General features: G+C 43.9%; 1 protein-coding gene across 5 annotated transcripts in view; it reads right to left on the bottom strand.

Annotated features, from left to right (window-relative positions):
- tab2 (TGF-beta activated kinase 1 (MAP3K7) binding protein 2) overlaps positions 1 to 8,204 on the bottom strand; it is a 33,877-nt gene extending 25,673 nt beyond the window's left edge. For 3 of the 5 annotated variants that reach the window (XM_076084150.1, XM_076084154.1, XM_076084152.1), the window contains exon 1: positions 7,802 to 8,204. The gene's annotated coding sequence lies outside the window, so the exon portion shown is untranslated. Of the gene's footprint in view, positions 1 to 7,791 lie in introns of all 5 variants that reach the window. The other 2 variants (XM_076084151.1, XM_076084153.1) reach the window with 1 other exon arrangement.
- Between the last annotated feature and the right edge of the window lie 7,676 nt (positions 8,205 to 15,880).

Raw genomic sequence — 15,880 nt, 5'->3', positions numbered from 1 at the left:
GCTACACTGAACCACAACAAACAAAGGCTTTTCAGCTGGGGTGGACCGCGCTGTCCACCACGCCCTGACAATATGTTTTCAGAGTGAGACAGCGAGGGAGTACGAGAGCCTGAGGCCCACGCCGTTACTGATAGGACACCGGATCAAAGCCCTCTGCCCATCGTTTGAGAGTACAAAACAAAAACACAAAAAAAACCTGAGGGGAGATGAAAGACCGTCAGCAGACTGTAGGAGAAATGATGAAGGACAGAGCAGTCCCTGTATGGCATTTACAGATGGCACAGAATGAGACGAGCTCTCTGTCCTCATGTCTGCTGCGAGGGAGAAGTTGTAGGAAGGGGGGGGCAGAACCTGCAGGATAAGCAGGGGAAGAGATAAGACGGCAGCCTGCAACGTCCATCGTACGGAAAACAAGCAGGTCAGCTGACAATCTGCTTACTCACATGACATCCGACACCAAGGATGCATCGCAAAACTATTCTAGTAAACGCTCGTCCACGTTGATTTACTCAGCATTCTGATCAGCTCACTGTGGCTAATGTTGTTAACAATATTACACATCCTCCTGGACTAGTATCTCAGTACACTGCATATTCGTTATGTTCTTAATACTACAAACCCTTGCACACCCCATAGAATATATCCTTGCCCATTTCTGCCTAGCTCATTTCCTTGTATGTGAAAATAAAACCGGATTCTCATTCAGAAAGCAGTAACTGCTTCTCAAAAAACTAAAATCATGTGTCCGCCCCTATAGGAAGCTTTCATTTTAGCAGGCTGGAGTGTTTCAAAAGACAAGCTGCACAAAAACCAGGGACGCTAACCTCCTCCGCAACCTCCCCCAAACCAATATGCAGGTTCAGGATGTCATGTACGGTCTGGAAACGCTCCGGTGGAGATCAGTGCAGCCAGTGTCTAGTCAAGTATTTATTTCAGAGCGGAGAAAAGACAGAGAGACTGTAATAAAGATTAAAGGGAGGCAATAAGGGGACCACACCAAACCAGGCCAAAGCCCGTGCAGTGACAGGTACACCAATGAGGTTTAAGACATCTTCCCTCATCTTATCAGGCTGTCAATTCAAAATGCACATCCTGTCACATGGCACGGAAAGGAGACACGAGAAAAGAAATGTGTTGACCAGTTGCTGCTCTTCTGCATGTCTCACCACCAACAAAGGGTCCTGTTAAGTGTGAACTGCTTAACAAGGTCAGATTGTATCTTTCAAAGAAACTTGCAAACTATGGAGTGCGCTGCTTTACTTCCTGCATTTTTATTTTTATTATGGCACAAGGCAGTTGGCCTCTGCGCTCCCAAAAAAAAGTAAATTGAAGCATGGGAGGTCAAATGTGAAAATGCAAACTGAGGTGCTTCTCAGGGCAATGCACTATGGGAGGAAGTGTTTGTGTCGCACACACATATCCTGCTGCAGAGGCTACGGCGTGCACGACTCCGTGGAGCAGGGCGGCCGAAGATAACCGCTGAATCGTCTTCCTGTGACTTCCTTCGCCGTCACTCATGGGGTTACACTGCTGACACGTTGCAGTAGTAAAAAGGCCGGTAGATTTGTAGATGTAAGAGAAAGCCAACAAGCCATCGGAGGGGATGCTTGTAATTACACTTAATATTTGATTGCTTGTTTGTTTGAACGGTCTAGGAAAAGTCACGGACGGCCAATTAAAAACAGCCTTTCAAGTCCCAGTGAAACGAAAGTTAGCGCGCCTTTAGAATCTATTAAGGTTTCAAATGTTGGATGACTCATCCGGCAAAATGATCCAATCAAATGAGACTTTGGGACGACTAGTTAGACACACCGGTCGTATAAAACACCGCTTGTGGATCGTATTAGCTAACAGAGCGATGTGGACTGAAAAGAAAAGAGGTGTCATAAGGGAAACTTTGCCGATTGTTTCCCTTTCATCTCCACCTCGTCCTCCTACTGATCCAACCACAGGTGAAGGAGGTGAGTGGAGCCAACAGTCCTCTGTAGCTCTTTATAAGCCCGCCCACTTTTTCCAGGGGTCCAGTCAAATGCGAAGGATTTTTTATTTTATTTTAATCCTCAGTACGCCACTCAAACTTCCATCTCACTGTGACTTTAACTGATGTGGAACAATGTGACACCGCTGGCAGCTTGACCTTTTAGTGATAAACTATGATGAGGAGTGAACATTAACTTTTAGTAGCGGGGATGTTAATAATTAACCGTTTGACCGTTCACCGAGAATAAGAAGAAATATTCAAAATGTAAAAAAAGAGCTGACCAAAACTCAGATTAGGGACTTTAAAACCTCTATATTTTAAAGTTATTGAATAATAAACTAATCAAAAAGGTAAAAAATGGTAATTGTAAAGCAAAAAAATGACGTGAAAACGTACAGGAAGTAAACAGGTTTTGTGCATGCTAATGTAAAGCTGCTGTGAATAAAGGACAAAGTAGTCCTACTGGTCTGCTGCTTCTATTGACCAACAAATCAGGAAACAAAGGGTGGAAATGAACGCTTGAAGCACAACACTGATCCCACTAACAATGCCCGAGTGTCTCCAGAGCTGCACCGCTGTCTTTCCAAACATGCCCGTTTAACACACCAGCGGCTCTGGTTCCAATTAGAAACCGGCGGCGGAGCTCCACTACACTCCTTTAATTGACGGTTGCACTACTATCCTATTTCATAGCCGAGTTTCTGCAAAGGAGAACTCGAAAAGCACTTCATTAGCATGAAAAGCTGCTCTTTAATTATTCCGCCGCGTTGGAGCTTGATTTACAAGTGCCAACTACACAAGATGTCTATTTTGAGTTCACTTATTTGGCCGAACAATTCGCCCATCTGTGCACCTCGGTGATGCGAGGGTTAATGTCTCCAAAACTTAAGCAAATTAATAAAGATATTAGCAATTCAACTCAGTAATTCTTCATTTCTAAACACCGTTGACATGGAAGACTTTCTGCACTTGTTGATCTCTTTTTCTTGTATTCATCACTGAAACTAACAGTTCTTGCCAACAAGCTTCAATCAGTGTGTGAGGCCCGACGACAGAAGACCAACAGAGTGGGAAACCAAATTCCACGCACACAGCGTTGAAATAACCAACTGCCCGACAGCATCGCATGGGTAAAGCAGCCTGCGGCGGCAGAATGGTGCTGCGTGGCAAAGTTCAAGGAGTTTAAAAGCCTAAAACCAAAATGTGAGCATTTTACACAGTGAAGCTAGAGTTACTACTTGGGATCTGTACATTGTAGGCTACAAAGGCCCCGACAAATCGGGCAACGGCAGTGAGAGTGCACGCACATTATCACCCAAGTATCTTGAAAGTTGAGCGCGGTCCAGGGCCACAGCCCTTCAAAAGGACCGGGGTGGGTTTTTGTTATGCAAACTGGGATTAAAATGACCACATCAGTGTCATTTACATCCTTTCAGTTGTTGGAGCATCTCAAACGGTCGTATAATAAGAAGAGCCTCTAGATCTAAATACACCAGAATGTCTAAAGCGGGACTGTCACAAATAGTTCACTCATAAAAGCACTATTTACACATCTAGGGATTATACAAAGAAGGTCACTTTTAAATGCTTTAGGAACAGGAGGTCATAAAAATCTTCATTTCAGTAAATATTTTGCAGCCAAATCAAACTGTCCACAGGATATTCAACCTTTGTTTCCTTATGATGGGTTTAATACATGACTTCCTTCTTTACAGGGCTTGAACAAAGGCAATAAAGTAGTGCATGAATATGAGATATGAGTTTACAGATAATAATCCCTCCTCTGCATTGTTACGGTTGGTTTGGGGCTTTTTGCCAGTTACACCTACAGTCTGTGGGCATATCTCGGCGTTACACTCGTCTTTCTGATTCTTCACATTTTAGTTTGTACGTCCTCTCACGTTTGGGAGAATGCTGCAACGCACAGCGCATCGAGTATAAACGCCTCCGTTCATGCTCGCACGAGTATAAACAACTTAAGAAATGCCATCAGTGACAACAAACAAGAGGCACTAAGAGCTCAGGAGAAACACTAATGTGTCCAGCAACTCAGGTGGAAACTTTCAGCGGCACTTAGAAATGGCCTGGGACAATAGGAACATTGTCCAAGGCTCCATTTAATACATCTTCATTGTCTGACACTTTTTTTTTTTAATGCAAACGGACACAGAATCATTGGTTGTGTTCTGAGTTATGGGACTACTCATTCTTTGCCTGATTGAGATCAATTTTATCGATTGATCCTTTACTTCGTATAAGTAAAGTGTTAAGTAACATAACAGCCACATTAAAAAGATCCACTAATCAAAAAGGGGCAGCTCAGGTTCAAATTGGAGAATCATCACCAAACTACTTTATCTTTATGGAGCTTTTTAGCCTCATTCAGCCACAGTGTTTCGATTTCGCGGCCCACAAATGCACCGTATGGTTCAGTTTCACCCCTCACCTCCTCAACCCTGTTGTCACAGCAGCAGCAGCAGCAGGCTGATGTTTTCAGTCAACAAGCTGTAATAAACCAAACGTAGACTACCTGCCCAGCACAGACGAGCATGCACAGACTAAGTTAGAGACCAGCTGGTCAAGAAGGCCTAGCATGTAACAACTAAAGCTCAAAGGTGAGGTAAGCCTGGACTATAAAAGGTGGCCAGAAACACAACTCTGAATGATGATGATTTTCTTCAACAAAGCTTATGCAGCGTCCTGTGGATGTGCAAACAGGCAATTATGAAGTCACAACTTGTCAAGGCTGTGGAATTGTCAGCTCGCTGAGGGCTTCTTCTGCCTTCAAGTGGCCAAAAACAAAGAACAAAAATAAATTCCTAATCATGCACAACTACACAGTGCAACAGATAAGCAAACTTCAAATGATGAGTTATCATGGTTGCGGACGAAAAGAAATGCACTCCGCAAAATGACCGAGCGCCGAGCAGGCGACAGCTAGAGGTGCAGTGGACTGTGCAGCGTCAGCCCCGATGCATGCAGTTTAACCCCTGAACCGGAGAGGACCACGAGCAGCATGTGTAATGGAGGACTCCATTTAAAGCGGAGAAGTCGGGAGAGCTCGACAGGGGGAGGGGGCTTCAATAAGAGCCTCTCTTCCTGACAGCCACACACACACACACACACACACACTAGAGTGGGGGAGGGTTAAAAACACCAAAACCTCTTCCTGAGTCTGCAGCAATGGGCATAATGTGATGGATCCTTCCCTAACCACCTACTTCATTCCCATTTGGCATTGTAGGTCCGTCTTACCTCGACACTGCTCTGCAGCCTCTCTGAGAAAGAGAATGTGTTCCGACACACAAAGGTAAGCCAATATCGTTTCCTGGGCTAAACTGACTCAAACAACAAGCATTTGTGCTCCATCCAAACACACTCACATGTAGTAATTATCCTTCCCCTTGGGAAAAAGGAAAAAAGAGAGAAAACTACACACCCCCACCCCTTTGCTCTGATTGGTGATAAATTGTTGCGCAAACCGCAAATGATAAATCAGGAAACAAGTTTCTCAAGAAAGAAGATTCGAGTATTGGCACGGACCTCGCGAACGACATGCCACAACCCCGGCTTGTTGTAAAAGTTCTTTAAACACAAGTGTTAGTACTGCTTGTTTGTTGTACAAAAGCAAGCACATCGAGGGAGCCCAATTCGATCTCCGACTGTCAACAAGCATCGAGGCAACTTAGGCAACACGCTCTAGTGAGTTTAGATCTATGATCTGTTTGCCCTCGCTTTTAGTCGTGTTGATTTAGCCAATTAGCATATGCCGAATGACATCCAAACAAAGCAATTAACGAGCCTGTACGTGTGACGGATCCTCACCAAAAATCCTGATTTAGCACTTATCATACAGGCTGCGAGCATTCGCTGCGTAGTCTCCAAAGAGTGGCAAAGCAGCGAGGCCTCCTAGCAACATATTTGCCCTGCTACAGGCACACATGGTTTCAGTTAGGGGTCTGCACCTATAAACAGTTGGCCACGGCAGCTTATTGGTCAGGAAGTGCAATGTTGACTGCAAGTCAAGACAGGCACAAGCTGCTAATGAACGATATACACTCCAAACGCTCTGGCTGCGACGACAGCACGGCTTAGATTGGAGGCGTTTAGAGGCCGACGGAGAAGCGATTCGGAGCTCTTTAGCGTTTGCGAATAAACTCGAAGCGTAACGGAGAAGCCAAACAACGTGCGCTGAGAATGGGGATTAAAGTGAGAAAGCCTGGATTATTTTTAAAAAGCACAGTCAGGTATAGAGTTGTTCGTTACCAGTATCGCAAATGGTGTTTCGAGGTGCAATTCACATTCCTTAGCTGCCAGGTTTAGAATAAAAACAGTAATTGGACAGAGGTCGATCACCTGCCAAAACAACACGTTGCATCTTTTGACTGGTGGCTGATGTAAACATGAAGACCTTGATGACACAGCGTGGAGAAACAGATTCTCAACACACCCAAAGGGGGTTCTCTCCAAGGAGACCACCAGAATGGCCCAAACGCTACCATGAATTGAAAGATAGATTTTATTATAACACAATGTGATTACAAAAAAAATTAAAAAAAATCCTGTCACCATACGGTAGTATTTGTGTTACGTTTGGTTGCAATCAGCATGGCTAAATAGAATTTAGACTGCATGAAAATAACTGAAAAGTAGATGCAAAGCCAGGAAAAATATCTCAAAGATTACCCGTCTCTTGCCTTACAAACAAACACTTATAAATGTGTGTTTCCCTGTCCATCTGGGTGGCTTCACCAGAATACATCGAACAGGAAAGAAAAGTCTAAATCATGACTGGTTAACTTTAACAAGCATACATACACAAACAACAACAACTGAGCTGTCATTTTGGCTGTCAAAGGCTCAGGACCCCCCACCCCCCCTTAGAAGTTTCCATCACAACTACCAGGAACATCTGATCCAGGAGGTACAATGTGATAAAGTTATTGAGACAGGTGAGGTGACTCACTAAAAAACAACCAGACACACACAGTGGTGAGTTCCGTGTGTCTCCATTAGTTGCACTCGGCCACAGTTGTGCAACCAGTGAGCTCTGCTTGCATCGTCTTATTATGAAAACGACAGGAAGCCTACAGTGAAGCACACATGGGCTGAACGTAGCCGACATGTACGATACATTCAGTGACGCACAACTTTACAGAACTGGCAACGTTAGCTCAACGTTGCTGAAGTTATGAGAACGTTTCCACGTTACGCAAAAAAATAGTGTTATAGCATAGGGGTAAGAGATAATAATTGAGGTGTAACGGCTTCATTTTGAGGCTTGTTGGAGATACAAAAGTATCCGTATCTGAGGTTAAGTGAAGCAACAGTTTTCTGATTTAACGTTTCCATCCACAACGTTTCAGAGGGTAGCTCAATGGAAAAAAAGAGGCTAACATGGGCTACAAAACATGTAGCGTCAGCCAGCGTAATGGTAAAGCACAAAAACACCTATACACTCCATTTACAGATATTCACGTTAAAGCGGACTTCGGAGGAAAGTTACCCAACGTGTTTTAAACTGAAGACAGTGATTTAACAACTCCGCCGAGACGGCAAACAGCCTCCAAACACTTCCAAGTGAGCTAACGCTAACCTAGCTAGCTGCTGGCTGTAGACAAAAAACTTTTTCCACATCTGAAAACTTTTTTTCCACTCAGTTTTCTTTCAAACTGAATGTGACGGCGTATAAAAGCGCGTACCGCACGAGCTGCTCAAATGCTTCTTGTTCATTTTTATTTCACAGCACCGCAAGTAATAACGGCATTCTTCCGGCTGTTTGCTAACTGGCCAAAGTGTCGTTAACTTACTGGAACGTACCTTTCCGTCTCCGCTCCCTGGGCCGCCTTCTAACACCCGAGACCGCCGCCGGACCTCCGGAGGGCCGCGGAGCTGGGAGAGGATGAGCCGAGAGGAGTCCAGCTACTACCAGGGATACGAAGAGCCAACTGCACCGAGGCCCCGGGCCTTGAGTGTCCTCGCAATAGCGTTTAGGGGAGGGATACCGAGCCTCAGCTCTCCGCCGTTTGACAGAGACTCGGGAACAACTTTTTGACAGCTCCTCTTCTTCAGCCCCCCCCTCCCCTCGACAGCCCTTCACTTTTCTCTTTTTCCTCACTTCCAGCAGATACGAATCAAAATACTGTCACAGAATATGGCGGCTGCATATGGAAGCTACTATCGCGAGAGGAAGAGCTGGGTTTTTTTCTTCTTCTCCTTCTTCTTCTTTTTTCTTTTTTAAGTTTCACAAAGTTGTGCAGAGGGAGGAGAGAGTTGAGATTGCATGAAATGAGCTGAGCACCCTGCAGCTGCAGAAGATGCTAGAAAATGAGAAACTAAACAAGACTCAGATCATTTTTTAAGGTTTCTGGAATGAAAAACGATGCAAGAGGTGTGATAGCTGTCTGCTTCTTTATTGATCCAGCTGAAGGGCTGATCCAGTGGTATGACATGTGAGCAAAAAGAGGATTCCCCACCTGAATCAATAAATTACCACCTTATTACATTCTTATAGCTGGAACTGTTGTTCACATTGACATGCATTCAAATGCTGAGTGTAGGCAGGAAATTAACGAGAAAATGTGTCTCCCTCCCTGAAATACCTGTAAGAAAGCAGCTTCCTGTTGTCACTTATTGACACCTCGCAGATAAGCTACATTTTGACCAAATGCAATTCGAGTGTCGGGGTATGAACACTTCCCCACCCAAAAGGAAGCAACGCATTTCATACTCGAGTGTGAAATACAAAGTTGTCTCATTTACAGCAGCCTATTGGCGCTCCGTCCGTGGGACATTTTGACCAACCGTCACAGAGCTCCTGCCTTTGCTGTCCTTTTTCTCTGTAGGATGCTGACAAAGGAGATCGGTCGGTAAAGCATGAACATGAAATGTGGTCTCTAAAGTTCAGTCTGTGGTGTTCTCTGACTCGACTGCAATGAGGCAGTTAAGAGACGACGCTGCGGCCTCCAGAGGCCTGAAAACACATCATGCTCAAACAAGACTTAAACTAACTGTGTGCATGACTGCATGTCCTCCTCGTCTGCATTGAAACTATTTAACCGGATAGTACTTGCTGCGGTGCTTTCTGCAGTGCACGAGTGCTGTAGTCCAAGTGTTGGAAGGCGAGACTAAAAGGGTGAGTGTTCGAAATCTGGCAAGCGAAGACCAATCACCATGTGTTCCCTCATCAGAGAAGCGTAAACACACTTTGCTCGACCACTTAGGCAGAGGAAGGGCTGTCAGGTAGCAATTGAAAGTGCATCAGCGCAGAGTGTGTTTCTACAATTCCATCATTATATGTTTTTTTTTTCTGTTTTTAGTATTCACTTGTATAATTAGCAGCGTGGCTCTATTAGCATAGCGATGTCTCTCAGTCCAACACTTTGCTACAACAGCTGTTGGATGAGTTGCCATGAAATTTTGCACAGACATTCATGTTTCCCAGAGGATGAATCTTAACCCTAAAGTGGGGTTTTTTTGGGGGGCGGGTCCTCAGTGACAGTGGTGGGTCAAGCGCAGGCGAGGCTGCGCCGAAAGTTCAAATTAGTTTGAACTTTGAACCCGAGCTGCGCCGACCTTTGTGGGTGCAGCCAATCGCCGTTGACCACAGCTACCAAAATATGGACAAAATAAATTTCAGAATTTCCAGAATTGTACAACAAATTGTCCTCATATGGAGACCAGACCAAAAATATTAGCGATCTACTGATGGCAACTTTGAGGACTTTGAGTTGTTGGATTTTTTTCTTGTAAAATATCCCAAAATCAAGCATTAACTTTCAAAATCCATCTGGAATTTGATTTATGTTTTAATGTTTCTCACATATTACAATTAAAATACACTTTGTAGCAGTTCGGCAACAAATTTAAAGTGGGAATGAGATCAGAATTAGAGTTGAAGCGCCATCATTGTTATAAGACTAAAAGCCCCACAACGGTGAAATGTTTGTTGGACCATAAAAGTATGTTTTTGGTAATAAATTGCTGTGCCTCCAGAGTTCTGGGGTTGGTATCGGTTGAGGGGTTTTGCTGTCACATCAAAAAAGGTCGAGACTTTTTCTGCCTACCAAGGAATCACCATGTCGTCCAAGAAGAACCGTCCAGTTTCCTCTTGCAACGTTGCACCCAGTTTTTAATATTCGACACAAACTGTTTTAATCATCAACAGGGGACCCATTTCTTTTTTTCCTTTTAGGACATAATTGACCTGCTTCTTGCTCCGCAGTGAGAAAACACACACTTGTGGGAACTCTTCTGAAAAAAAAAAGGGACGGTGCATTTGTTCTTCACTGACCTGGGTGGGAAAACATATGGCGTCTCGTGTGTCGGCGTAATGCAGTGACTCACACACAGAACCGTGGCCCCCCTGCTATCTCGCACAGACCCTGAACCCTATGGCCCTCTGGGTTTGAAGCCCCGGAGGGAGCTGAAATCCCCTTCAGTGCGAGCGGCGAACTGACACAGTGGCACAGTGCAGCCTCTTATGCTCTGTGACCAGAGTATTCATCGCTTTGCACAATGCCTTACACACTTTGTGCTGTGCTAGGGGTGTGTGTGGGGGGAGGGGGGATTATGTGTCAGGCCTGTGAATCAGCAAAAAAAAACAAAAAAGCCAGGAATCAAAATTCTCAAGAATTTCCAGTGACTGAACCTCGTGAATGTTTTTGCATTTCTCCAGTTTTTGCTGTCATTTCACAAGATGCCCAACAAGTGGAAGTGGACATTTCCCCCGTGTGCATGCCGCACATAGACACAAGATTGCAAGAATGACATCGTGCAGCAGACAAATCAGACATTAAAAAGAATAAAAACTAAAAACCTGCTGTTGCGCTCCAGTGCTGCAACAGGCTCCTCAGATAGAAGCGCCGGGCCACCCACATTCTTGGCATGGAAAGAGGCCCGTTTCTCACGGTCCGAGGACAGCTTGTCATGGGTCAGCAGTTTAGATTTAGCTCTGCAGCTTGGTCCTCCGGTCATTATTTCCCTCTTAAAGCAAACTTTAACTGTGCTCGTCCGCGTGGCCACACGCACCCAGTGCTAACAAGCTCGACACAGTGTTGTGAAGGGACAGGGGGGGAGCAGAGAGCACGGAGTTACAAAAGTGACATATGAAAGCATGGACTTTCTTTTCACACTGACTCAGCTGTAACCATCCTTTCCCCAGGAGGATTAAAAAAATCCCCAAACTATGAATAATTCAATAAGTACACCATCAAAATTAAAGTGTATGAAAAATATTTAAAAAATATCCAATGTTAGACTTGTAAATGTTGATATATTTATAGTATAGGTTATTATATATAGAAGCTAGTGTACGCTAAAAGAAACATATAACATTTTCTAATGAAATATATTTTAAATTTTTTTAAATCATCTTAAACTTTTGAATATTTCCTTTTCATGTATTTTTTGATAAAAGATATTTTTATGTGTTTGATTTTTAAACGTTTTGAACTCTGGTAAAGTCGAAATAAAGTTCATCCATGCTGCGTTACTGTTCACTCAGTGGAGGGAGCAGTTTCCTGTGCACATCTTATTTATGTTATATAGCTTTAAATCATATCATTATGCCTATTGTTTCATTTGATATTAGAGATTTCGTCAGATAAGAAGCAGAGAGACCCACTCATTCCTCAAGCCTTTTGATTAAGATTTGTATCTTCAATTGTATCAAATGCTGCACTCAAGTCTGATGATGCTCACATAGAAAGTTCTATGGATATAATAAAGCGTGCTAAGAACTGTCATGGTTATCTCGAGGCTATTTATCATAGATCCAGGAAAAGAGTTTATTACTGAGAGGCAATTGAAATGTCAAGGTCTGTGGAGTGTAAGCATGGAGCTGCGGTTGGAGGCTGCTCTGAGGGCCGACTGGGAGTGAGTGGTGTGATGGCGGAGCTCCAGACACCGATCACCTACCCTTAAGGTCAAACTGACACTCCGCGGATGGGCCCGGCACTTTCCCGCTTAGAGCTGCAGCGGATAGAAAGGACGCATGGAGCTGCAGCTCAGCAATGTGTTGTAGCAGAAGCAAAAATGGCGGCCGTGTATGTTGATGACGTTAGAGAGTGTGGATCGGGGCTTGAGGAAGTTTAGAATGGAGGTAGTTTTCGGTGTTCGTCAGAAAGATTTTATCTTCATTTTCACCATTATTATGGAAACTTATGAACTTTCTTCAGCAACCATTTAATAGAATGCCACGGAATTTGCTACGGACATTCATGCTCTCCAGAGGATGCATCCTAGACTTCTCCTCTAGCGTCGCCACAAACGAGGTTGACGTTTGTGCGTTTTAGTGACATTTGATGAATTTCAGTGAAATGTGGTTGAGACGTTCATGCTCCCCTCAGGACTTTCTCTCATCGTCAGAACTTTGGTGATCCTCTGACTAGTATGTTCTGCTGCGCCCGGCTTGCATTAGATTGGGACATGCTACTTCGTCATCATATTGCGCCCTGAAGTTTGACCCTCTTGCTCACACGTTGGCTGCGCAGGGATATACTGTATGTGGGTCAGATTAGTCAGAAAACTGTGCTGGCTAAAATGCAACTGGGTGCAGTAGAAGATCCTGTTTGTTTTTTGCATACTGCATTTGACATAGAACTTACAATTAGTTTTGTTTCTGAGGTACTGAGTAGTATGGTAGTATGGGTATTAGAACGCGCAGGTCTAAAAGGGCCGCTCACGTCAGCAAAACATGACAGGAAACGAGGAAACGAGGATGGCAAAAGAAACTAACAGAGAAAGAGAGAAAGGGATGAAGCTGAAGAACGAGAAAGAGAAGTAAGCTTTTTCCTCTTACGAGGTCGTGACACGGTAAACGCGCCCCCGTTTGAAGGCAGCGAGAGTCCACCGGGGAAAATATGGTAGATAATGTGGTAAATGTTTAACTTTAGTGCAGTTATTTAGATCTGAGGCTCTTGAACTAGGACACAAAAGCCATTTGTAATCGGCTTGACATTCATTCTCTTTTTTTTTTTGGGAGGGTAAAAAGTCAGCCCCCTTTTCTTTCCATCAGTTTAACAAAAAGGCTAACAGTGATCTCCCAGTGACTGTACACAATGACTGATTGATTTTACTTTCCAGGACAATAAGTGCACCATTCTACTCATCCAGATTCTATAGTTTGGCACAAACACCGACTCCACCACACAACTGAGTCTGGGGAGGAGGAGGAGGAGGAGCCCAAGACATCAGTCTAACAGTCTAACATCCCACGCCAAGAGTCAGAAGTGGCGACTGGTACTGTATTACTGTAAACACGCAATGTACCCAAAATAACCCATTTTCAAATCTTTACAAATGCAAAAAAAGTCACAGTAGTTTCTGTTTGAATAACATTCATTAAATCCCAGAAAATAATAAGAGCTTCATTATGAAACATGATAGAGGAAGTTCTTTTATCTTAAATCTTAAATGTTAATAGTAAGTATGGATGCATCCATTTTGTTGTCATGGTGGTATCCGTCTGTCTGATGCCTACTTACACTACAGGTTCCCCCTGTTCACTGGAATGCGTAGCATCTCAGTGTGGACGGGCAGTAACTGTCCTTTAGTTCAGGGATCAGAAACTACTGCGCTAATGTGCGTATACTTTCCAACTTACCTCTTCTTCTGCCAACAAAATCCAATAAAAAGACCCAAACTAGCAAATGTATCTACTAACAATTAATGTGCATGTATTAAAGGCTGATATATCGTCTTCCTCTGAGCCATACTTCTCCATTTTTGTACAAAAACTATAACAACACATCAGTGAGCCACACTGTTGCACTGGGTGACATGTTCCTTCCTTTCCATTTACACACACTGTAGTTTACTGTAGCTAAATCCCACATACTCTGTCCTACCATCACAAATGTTCACTGGAGTGCCGAACTTGGATGAATCCGCCGGTGAAAATAGTCCCCCAATAAATGCACTATTTCCTCCTGTTTGAGTATAATTAGCTAAAAACTACAGTGCCCAGCTGTCTTAGGAAATTACTGAGCCTTTAAAAAACATGAATCAAGTATTTAATAACTTATTTTTTTTCCAAGATTTCCATTATTGCAGTAACACATTGTTTCAGGGGATTTGTTGACAATAAGAAGAATGGAGAATACGGCCAGGTGGATCTTTTAAAGGTGGACTTGGGCCCTTTCTCCATCGGTTATGGTGCATGTTCTTCTTTCTAGTATTTGAGTGGACTAACCCTTTAAAGTTAAAGCATGTTTCGTTGGAATGATGTTGATTTGAAGCCATATTACACCAGGTTGTATCATGTCATGGGTTGTGTAAGTTGCATGTACCTGCATGCTGGCGTGCTTAAATGGAGTTATGAATAAAAACAGCCAAACTAAAATCATGCCATTAATTCAAATTAGACCAAAGCGTTTTCTCTCCAGGACAAATGGAAACCTCAGAACGTGTTGAGAGCCATTTATCTTGCACAGTGCTGGTATGACAAACTGTGAAGTGCAGAGACACCCTGGTCCCTGTCTGCTGGGGATTGTCCAGCATGACACGGCTGCTTGTCAGGGTGAGGGCTAAGGTCTATACGCCTGGGGGTGCTTGTTCCTCGGGAGCCCGAGTAGGAAATGGGATCATCTGCGTTAACACGTTCTGCTGAGCTCCCTCCAAGTCAATAAATATTCCCTCAAGTGGCGGCAGCAACGCTGCAGGCCGAGGCCCCGTCGATCCGGCGAGCTCTGCCAGAACTCACGAGGCCAGCGCCAAGTCTCAGCTTGTCCGCACTGGTTTCACTTGTGAAAACCGCCAGCCCCATAAAGAGGACTGAATGTAGCGCTCACTTGAGTTGACGCATCCTGTGGAATGTCTTGATGGTGGATATAAGTGCTCGAATCCGCCAGACACATGGCACTCCTGTGTAATGAGTGTGTGTGTAACCTTTAGACACCAATAGGATCAGTATAGCAGGGTGCACGCAGTGTTTAAGTCTCTGAGAATGTACAGCTATGTGCAGGCTCTGCTGTTACATGTTGCGTGTCTTGATATCTTTGTCATATGTCCCATCTTGTGTCTCCGTTTTGTGCATCTGAAGGAGCATTTGGTTCTGAAGTTTAGCACTTTAAAGGATAACTTCAACCCTACTTTCCCATGTTGTTTTTTATTTAAGTGACTAAAGGGGACAGCAGTTTCATTTAACAAGAGCCTCGAACTGCAATGTAATCGCTCAGGTCAACTCTTCACCGTCAATGCACATAAATATTTGGCCGGTTTCGAATGTGTGGTTGCGAAGCGAGATTTCAGAACGAGACTTCCCCGAGCGACCGCGGACCAGATGGAGCGAAAGGCAAAGAAAAAGGTTGTATTTCTCCGTGGGGCCCTTTCCATGATGTTGTCAGACATCATGGAAAGGGCATATACAGTGGGTACGGAAAGTATTCAGACCCCTTTAAATTTTTCACTCTTTGTTTCATTGCAGCCATTTGCTAAAATCAAAAAAGTTCATTTTATTTCTCATTAATGTACACTCAGCACCCCATCTTGACAGAAAAAAACAAATGTAGAAATTTTTGCAAATTTATTAAAAAAGAAAAACTGAAATATCACATGGTCATAAGTATTCAGACCCTTTGCTCAGTATTGAGTAGAAGCACCCTTTTGAGCTAGTACAGCCATGAGTCTTCTTGGGAATGATGCAACAAGTTTTTCACACCTGGATTTGGGGATCCTCTGCCATTCTTCCTTGCAGATCTTCTCCAGTTCCGTCAGGTTGGATGGTGAACGTTGGTGGACAGCCATTTTCAGGTCTCTCCAGAGATGCTCAATTGGGTTTAGGTCAGGGCTCTGGCTGGGCCAGTCAAGAATGGTCACAGAGTTGTTCCGAAGCCACTCCTTTGTTATTTTAGCTGTGTGCTTAGGGTCATTGTCTTGTTGGAAGGTGAACCTTCGGCC

This window comes from Anarhichas minor, unplaced genomic scaffold (genome assembly GCF_050575085.1).
Source record: "Anarhichas minor isolate MPS153535 unplaced genomic scaffold, ASM5057508v1 ptg000136l, whole genome shotgun sequence".
Lineage (NCBI taxonomy): Eukaryota > Metazoa > Chordata > Actinopteri > Perciformes > Anarhichadidae > Anarhichas > Anarhichas minor.
The sequence above is the reverse complement of the archived record's forward strand: the minus strand, read 5'-3'. Positions and strand labels throughout refer to the sequence as shown.